The 7877-nt window shown below is 48.5% G+C and overlaps 2 pseudogenes; one reads left to right on the plus strand and one right to left on the minus strand.

Moving 5' to 3' along the window:
• Nucleotides 1-530: 530 nt before the first annotated feature.
• LOC127340571 (uncharacterized) lies at nt 531-1236 on the minus strand (annotated as a pseudogene).
• Nucleotides 1237-1671: 435 nt separating this feature from the next.
• LOC127339022 (protein GL2-INTERACTING REPRESSOR 2-like) lies at nt 1672-2009 on the plus strand (annotated as a pseudogene).
• Nucleotides 2010-7877: the final 5868 nt, after the last annotated feature.

The following is a 7877-nucleotide window of genomic DNA, read 5'->3' on the forward strand; positions in this document are numbered from 1 at the left end:
AATAAAATTTCAATCTCAAATTAGACTAAGTGTTGTTTTAAAGGTAGCACAATGAGCTAGAAGTTGTCTATGTTAGATTTAGAAGAGTTCTAAATATTGTGACGGATTCTATAAACGAAGGCAGAGTATGTCATTGTTTTGACAAATAACTGAGGATGTTGAGTCAAGAAGTTCTTTGAGAACTTGGTGTAGTTCCGATAGTGTCAGAATTTTGAAGCTATATTGTATGTGACAATATTAGTGACTTATTTCAGACCGCGGAATTAAGGTTCCACCAGAAGATCAAACATATTGAATGCCAACTCATTTGAAAATGAGTGATGCGTTGAGACGCAAATGAATTACAAAATACATACGTTTCTGAGCGTGTCAGATCCATTGACTAAAACATCTCCCGTGAGCAAAACATGATAAAGCACCAGAAGGCCAAGGTGTTATATCTATACCTAATAATAAAGGAGCTAAGGTTTCTGCCAAAATTTTCGTCCAACTTTTCATTAGACGGATTTACCCTCCCACCAAATTCTATATTACGGCAAAGTGCCATGTACCGATTCGTTTTGTTTCTTCTTTTGGTCAACACGGTAGTCCGTAGGGCTGCAGCAGACGGAGCTACTGGTAATGCCCAGCTCGGCATGTCCCACGGCGAAACTGCCCAGCTTGATGGCACGGAGGTGCAGAGCCGCGTGGAACACGCCGTTGACGGCGTCAGGCAGACGGAGCCAGCTCCTCCGTCCGCTTCTCCACCTCCCGCGCCGCGGCGCGCGCCGCCGCCTCATCGTCCCCAGCATCTTGGGCTTCGGTGCTGCCTTCGAGGAGCGCCGCGAGCTTGTCGACGGCCTTGTCCACGGCGTCCACCTCGCTGGTGTTGCCGTCGGCGAGGACGGCGAGCTGGCTGGCGAGCACGTTGAGGGGCTCCGCCCACGGGAGGTCACCGGAGACGAGGAGGGGGAAGGAGCCGGAATCGTCCACGGCGTCCACCTCGCTGGTGTTGGCATCGGCGAGGACGGCGAGCTAGGTGGCAAGCGCGTTGAGGGGCTCCGCCCACGAGAGGTCGCCGGAGACGAGGAGGGGGAAGGAGCCGGAATTGAGCTTCTCGTCGCCGAGGATGGTGGCCGCGGCCGTCACGGCGAGCGAAGAGACCGCGTTGACGGCGAGGAGGACGCGAGAGGCGCCGGCGAGCCGTGACGCGGGCGGCGATGGCGTTGCAGGCGTCGAGGAGCGCGACGCCCGCATCGAGGTGGGCGGCGACGGCGGCAGACGCGGCGCCCCCCTAGCCGGCGGCGGAGGAGAGCGCGGGCGCGACGTCCTCGAGCGTGGCCGTGAGGAGGTCGGCCAGACGCAACAGTGCCGCGAGCGGGGAAGATCGCAAGGGCAGCATGCTCCCGAGGCGCGCAGTGAGGGCGGCGTCGAAGCGGGAGACCACCCCCCCGGTGTCGCGGGCGTCGGCCCCTCGGACCGAGCTCACCAAGCTGAGCGTTGTGCTCTGTCGCTCTCTGTGTTCCGCGGGTGCCGCGCGCGACGCCCTGCGGCTCCTCTTCACAAGGTTCAGGTAGCAACTCTGCTCTGCTCGGTGTTCTTTCTTCCTGATGCATATCTTGTACTTCTAATGTTTGCTACATCCTGTACTAATATGCTCTTGTTTGTGCAGGTGTTGGTTGTGTGCGAGCCATGAACCGTGGCAATGGCAAAGGCGGCGCGAGGAACGGCGCGATGCTGGAGCTGCAACTGAACCTGTCGCCGCCGGTGATGATGGATGTGGACGGCGGCCACGGCCACGACGACAGCGGGTCGTCCTCGCCGAGCTCCTACGTGTCGTCGGATGGCAGCCCCGGAAGCAAGTAGCCGATGGTGATCGGGGCCTGCACGCGGTGCCTCGTGTATTGCATGGTGGAGAAGGACTTCCCCACCTGCATCAACTGCAAGCAGCCCTGCCTCGTGGACCTCCTCCAGCAGGGGGCGCCGGCGCCTCCGCGGACGGCGAGAAGAAGCGCGGCAGGCGCAAGTGAAGACCTCCCGCAAGTGAAGACCGTGGTGCGGGCGCGTGCCTGTTATACGTCCTAGCTTAGCATACACCATACGTCCTAGCTTAGCTCTCCAGGCCAATCAGTTATGATCATAGTTATTCCATCTCCTTCAAATTGTTGTCATCTTTCACCGTGCTGTAAGTATCAAAGTAGATGAGATGTACACGTAGTCTAGATTGGAAGCAGAATATGTGTTGTAGTGCTATAATAGTGAATTATGTGATTGTGCTCAAAACTCATTAATTACAAAAAAAAACTTTTCTGTTATTTCAGGAATTTGAATTCAACGTTGAATCAACCATTGTTGATGATTTTGATAATAGGCCTATAAAAAGACGTTGTTCTAAAACATGTGTTTAGATTATCCATTGTCATCTCTTACCATCTCCACCGTATCTATCGTTTCGGAATGTTCTAACTCTGTTAGTTCAGAATTGATGAATGAAGAACCATTGCCTCCATCACCATAGAAGTTGGCCTTATCTCCAATTTCAGCGAAAGATGATAGATATATAATAATACTTTAACATATGACTATCTCTCGGAAGGTAAAATATTGCATTGTTTATGTATGTGTATTTATTCACAACTGTTTTTTGTTTTCTATTTTAAGCTTAATATATTTTTTTCTGCCGCAGCAACGCGCGGGCATTGTCCTAGTCTTTACAAATGTAAACTAGATTATTGACTCTAGTGCAAGTGGGAGACTGTTGGAGATATGCCCAAGAGGCAATAATAAAATGGTTATTATAATATCTTTGAGTTTATGATAATGTTTACATACCATGCTATAACTGTATTAACCGAAACATTGATACATGTGTGTTATGTGAACAACAAAGAGTCCCTAGTAAGCCTCTTGTATAACTAGCTTGTTGATTAATAGATGATCATGGTTTCGTGATCATGAACATTGGATGTTATTAATAACAAGGTTATGTCATTGTATGAATGATGTAATGGACACACCCAATTAAGTGTAGCATAAGATCACGTCATTAAGTTATTTGCTATAAGCTTTCGATACATAGTTACCTAGTCCTTATGACCATGAGATCATATAAATCACTTATACCGGAAAGGTACTTTGATTACATCAAACGCCACTGCGTAAATGGGTGGTTATAAAGATGGGATTAAGTATCCGGAAAGTATGAGTTGAGGCATATGGATCAACAGTGGGATTTGTCCATCCCGATGATGGATAGATATACTCTGGGCCCTCTCGGTGGAATGTCGTCTAATATCTTGCAAGCATATGAATGGTTCATAAGAGACCACATACCACGGTACGAGTAAAGAGTACTTGTCATGAGACGAGGTTGAACGAGGTATAGAGATACCGATTATCAAACCTCGGACAAGTAAAATATCGCGAGACAAAGGGAATTGGTATCGTATGTGAATGGTTCATTCGATCACTGAAGTCATCGTTGAATATGTAGGAGCCATTATGGATCTCCAGATCCCGCTATTGGTTATTGGTCGGAGAGAGTACTCAACCATGTCCACATAGTTCGCGAACCGTAGGGTGACACACTTAAGGTTTGATGTTGAAATGGTAGAACTTGAATATGGAATGGAGTTCGAAGTTTTGTTCGAAGTCCCGGATGGGATCCCGGACATCACGAGGAGTTCCGGAATGGTCCGGAGAATAAGATTCATATATAGGAAGTCATTTTATAAGTTTGAAAATGATTCGGTGATTTTGCGGAAGGTTCTAGAAGGTTCTAGAAAAGTCCGGAAGGAATCACTAAGGAAGGAGGAGTCCCTGAGGGACTCCACCTCCCCATGGCCGGCCAACCCTACAGGGTGGAGTCCTGAACTCCACCAAAGGGGGCCGGCCAACCCCCCACATGGAAGGGGGAATCCCACCTCAAGTGGGATTCCCACCTTGGGTAGGAAGGTTCTAGTGTTGGGGTCTTATTCGAAGACTTGTAGTCCAACACTTGGGGATCCACCTATATAATGAGGGGCATAGGGGAGGGGGCCGGCCACCACAGAGCCATAGCTTGGCCGCACCCCTTGAGGCCGGCCACCACCTCTCCCAAACCCTAGCCACCCCCTCTCTCCTCCACCTCTCCCGCACGCTTAGCGAAGCTCCGCCGGAGTTCTCCATCGCCACCGTCACCACGCCGTCGTGCTACCGGATTCAAGGAGGAGCTACTACTTCCGCTGCCCGCTGGAACGGGGAGAAGGACGTCGTCTTCATCAACACCGAACGTGTGACCGAGTACGGAGGTGCTGCCCGATTGTGGCACCGTGATCAAGATCTTCTACGCGCTTTTGCAAGCGGCAAGTGATCGTCTACCGCAGCAATAAGAGCCTACTCTTATAGGCTTTGGAAATCTTCAAGGGTTAGTCTCGTTCATCCCTCGTTGCTCCCATCTTCTAGATTGCATCTTGGCTTGGATTGCGTTCTCGTGGTAGGAAATTTTTTGTTTTCTATGCAACGAATCCCTACACAAACATCATCAGTCTGTATACTAGCATCAACACAAACTGGAACTATAGCACATGCTGTAACATCCACATCAACAACAAGTGTAGCTTCATCCGGCTTGTCACCAACAAGAACTGGCTTGTCATCTACATGCATAGCTGAAACATCACCAACATCAATGCTCGGCACATCATGCACCTCTTGCTGCACTTTAGGCTTGTGCAACTTCTCTTTACGCACCACTATCTCCACATCGGACTTGATATGATCATCACCCATAGGCTTCAAAGTCCGCTATTTTCAACCATGCATAAAAGAATATGTATTTGCTCGCCCAACATGTGTCACATTACTGCCAAGGACGCCCAAGTAGCAATCCACACACCTCCAATGGCAACACATCGCAATCGATCTCATCAACATAGTCATCAACTGTAAATGGCACACGCACCTTATGAGTAATCTTCAGCATACCACAGCTATTCAACCACTCAAGACGTTTAGGTTCAGGAAGACGCCATGTAGACAACCCCAATGCTGCCACCATCGCCTTGCTAATGCCATTAGTACAGCTACCACCATCAATCATCAACTTGCAAGCCTTGCCCTTGATAAAGCACTGAGTCTGAAACAAACTCCACCGCTGAACCTTGTCAACTGTCTTGCAAGCATCATCTTGTACCTTCTTGAGTTGCATATTCAGCCCGCTCAATGGTACATCCTCCTCAACAGTCACAGTAGTGCTCTATCAGAGCCAGGTTTCCTCTCCTCAGTGACTGTCTGAACTGGAACAATGTCCTCCACGGTAATGTTAGAGCACACCACCTCCTTTGTAGGAGACGAAATAGATATAGCCATAGCTTCCTTGGAACATAGCTGCGGCCTCGTACCAACCTCAACCGTCGGTGACACAACCCGAAGTGACTGTTTGAGGGTCTTCACATGCAATGTAGGCTTGTTACCAAACACAAAACACGCACGTAAGAACTACCGAAAATCAAACCAAGTTGCAGCCATAATGCCCTTCACACGCATCTCCTTGTTCCACCAACTATGTATCTCCTCATCCACACGACGAACAGCAAGTGCCAACTGTGTAGAACTATCCAAAAAATGATAATCACCACACCTTTGCAAACCTTGGTGTATATGATGTTCCCACAACTCATAATCTGAAACTGATGCATCACGATGAAGTTTCCACTTGACCTTAGTCTCAGCAAATGACACATTGTCCAGTATATCAAGAAAATCATTGAACATATCTCCAGATATTTTTCCTGAAACACACCGCTTCCCATAAATATCACTAGGAAATGACTTCACCGTGAAAAGAGGCGGAAGTGTAAATCAGGACGCAACATCAGCAGCAGCCAGCGTCGCTGGAGAAACAGCAGCAGTAGCAGTCGGTCCGGCCCAGGGTCCGGCCCTGGGTCCGGTTGGACCGGCCTGGGGACCGGTTGGTCCGGTCCTGGGTCCGGTCTGACCGGCCTGGCAACCGGACGACTGGCCTGGAGCCCCTGTACACCGGCCGGATGGCACCAGCTGAGAATCCGGTTTGGACCGGCCCGGCAGGTCCAGAACCCGGTCAACCGTCCTGGAGACCGGATCGCATCGCGAACTGTCATCTTCTTCCCGATCCGAGACGCGAAATTTCGCGATTTTGACTTTCGAAACAGCCATGGATGACCTGCAAACTGCACCAGAAAAATTCCAAACTTCCTCCAAGCAACCTCCGTCGACCGAGAGCCAAGCTCCACCGATCTAGAGCTAAATTCCTTCGATGCAAACCGATCCAAAGAGATCGATCAACAAAACCTCGCCGTGAGCAACCCAGAAATCTGATACCACATGATAAAGAAGCGACCCACTGGATCCTCCTTAGTTGATGCCCGATCTTTCACAGCGAGAACCTGGGGTAGAGAATCCTCCCAACAACGCGATGAACGCAGCCTGGAGAAGAGGGAACGAATCCAGCAAGCAACGGATCGATGAACGATACGCCTCAAACCAAAGCTAGACAATCCTTGATGAACACAAGAACCTTCGCAGCGGATATAATAGATAACGGCAGCGCCGTACCCCCGGAGGGATGATACACGTGAACACACGCAACTAGGTATGACCTAAACTTTAGACTAAACTTCAACTGTCTAAACCCTAACCATGCCATCTCCTTATATGAGAGGGAGAGGTGGCCGGCCGGCCCCCTTATTGGGCCTAACCTAGTTCGACTTGGACAGGCCCAAGTCAAACAGACTCTATTAAAACCCTAGATGATCCACAGCATGACCTGGCTACATTATTATCTCCTAATAACAAGATTATAATAAACTACTGATACAACCTTAGACCCAAATATCATATCAATGGCTGTCCTAGAGTACCAGGCCAGGATATCCATATCATCATGATAAAGGAGCGACGCACTGGATCCTCCTTAGTTGATGCTCGATCTTTCACAGCGAGAACCTGAGGTAGAGAATCCTCCCAACAACACGATGAACGCAGCCTGGAGAAGAGGAAACGAATCCAGCAAGCAACGGATCGATGAACGATACGCCTCAAACCAAAGCTAGACAATCCTTGATGAACACAAGAACCTTCGCAGCGGATATAATAGATAACGGCAGCGCCATACCCCCGGAGGGATGATACACGTGAACACACGCAACTAGGTATGACCTAAACTTTAGACTAAACTTCAATTGTCTAAACCCTAACCGTGCCATCTCCTTATATGAGAGGGAGATGTGGCCGGCCGGCCCCCTTATTGGGCCTAACCTAGTTCGACTTGGACAGGCCCAAGTCAAACAGACTCTATTAAAACCCTAGATGATCCACAGCATGACCTGGCTACATTATTATCTCCTAATAACAAGATTATAATAAACTACTGATACAACCTTAGACCCAAATATCATATCAATGGCTGTCCTAGAGTACCAGGCCCGGATATCCATATCAACCTTGGTTTCTTTCCGAGGGAAAACTTACTGCTGTGCTCATCATACCTTCCTCTTGGGGTTTCCCAGCTGCATCACATGGCACTACATCAACATGCCCCTCTGATATGAGCCTCTTTATTCCCGGTTGGTGTCCCCAACAGTGAATAAAGGTCGGTTGAAGACACCAACCTGGACTAAATGTCTAATGGCCCGGTAGTCACCATTTTTAGCTTTGTAAAATACAAAAGGGAATGATAGAAAATTCAAAATAAAAATCCTTATATATGTAGCTAGGTTAGGTGATCTAGTTATTATGAATAATAACAAACATGAATTTTGAATTATTTTGCAAACAAACTGTATTTTGGTAAAATAGCAATATCTTTTGCACACGAAGTGGGAAATAATGTTTAATATATGAATATCTATCTATATGAAAAGTTACATCCGATTTCACTG

The sequence above is a fragment of the Lolium perenne genome, chromosome 3 (assembly GCF_019359855.2).
Source record: "Lolium perenne isolate Kyuss_39 chromosome 3, Kyuss_2.0, whole genome shotgun sequence".
Classification (NCBI taxonomy): domain Eukaryota; kingdom Viridiplantae; phylum Streptophyta; class Magnoliopsida; order Poales; family Poaceae; genus Lolium; species Lolium perenne.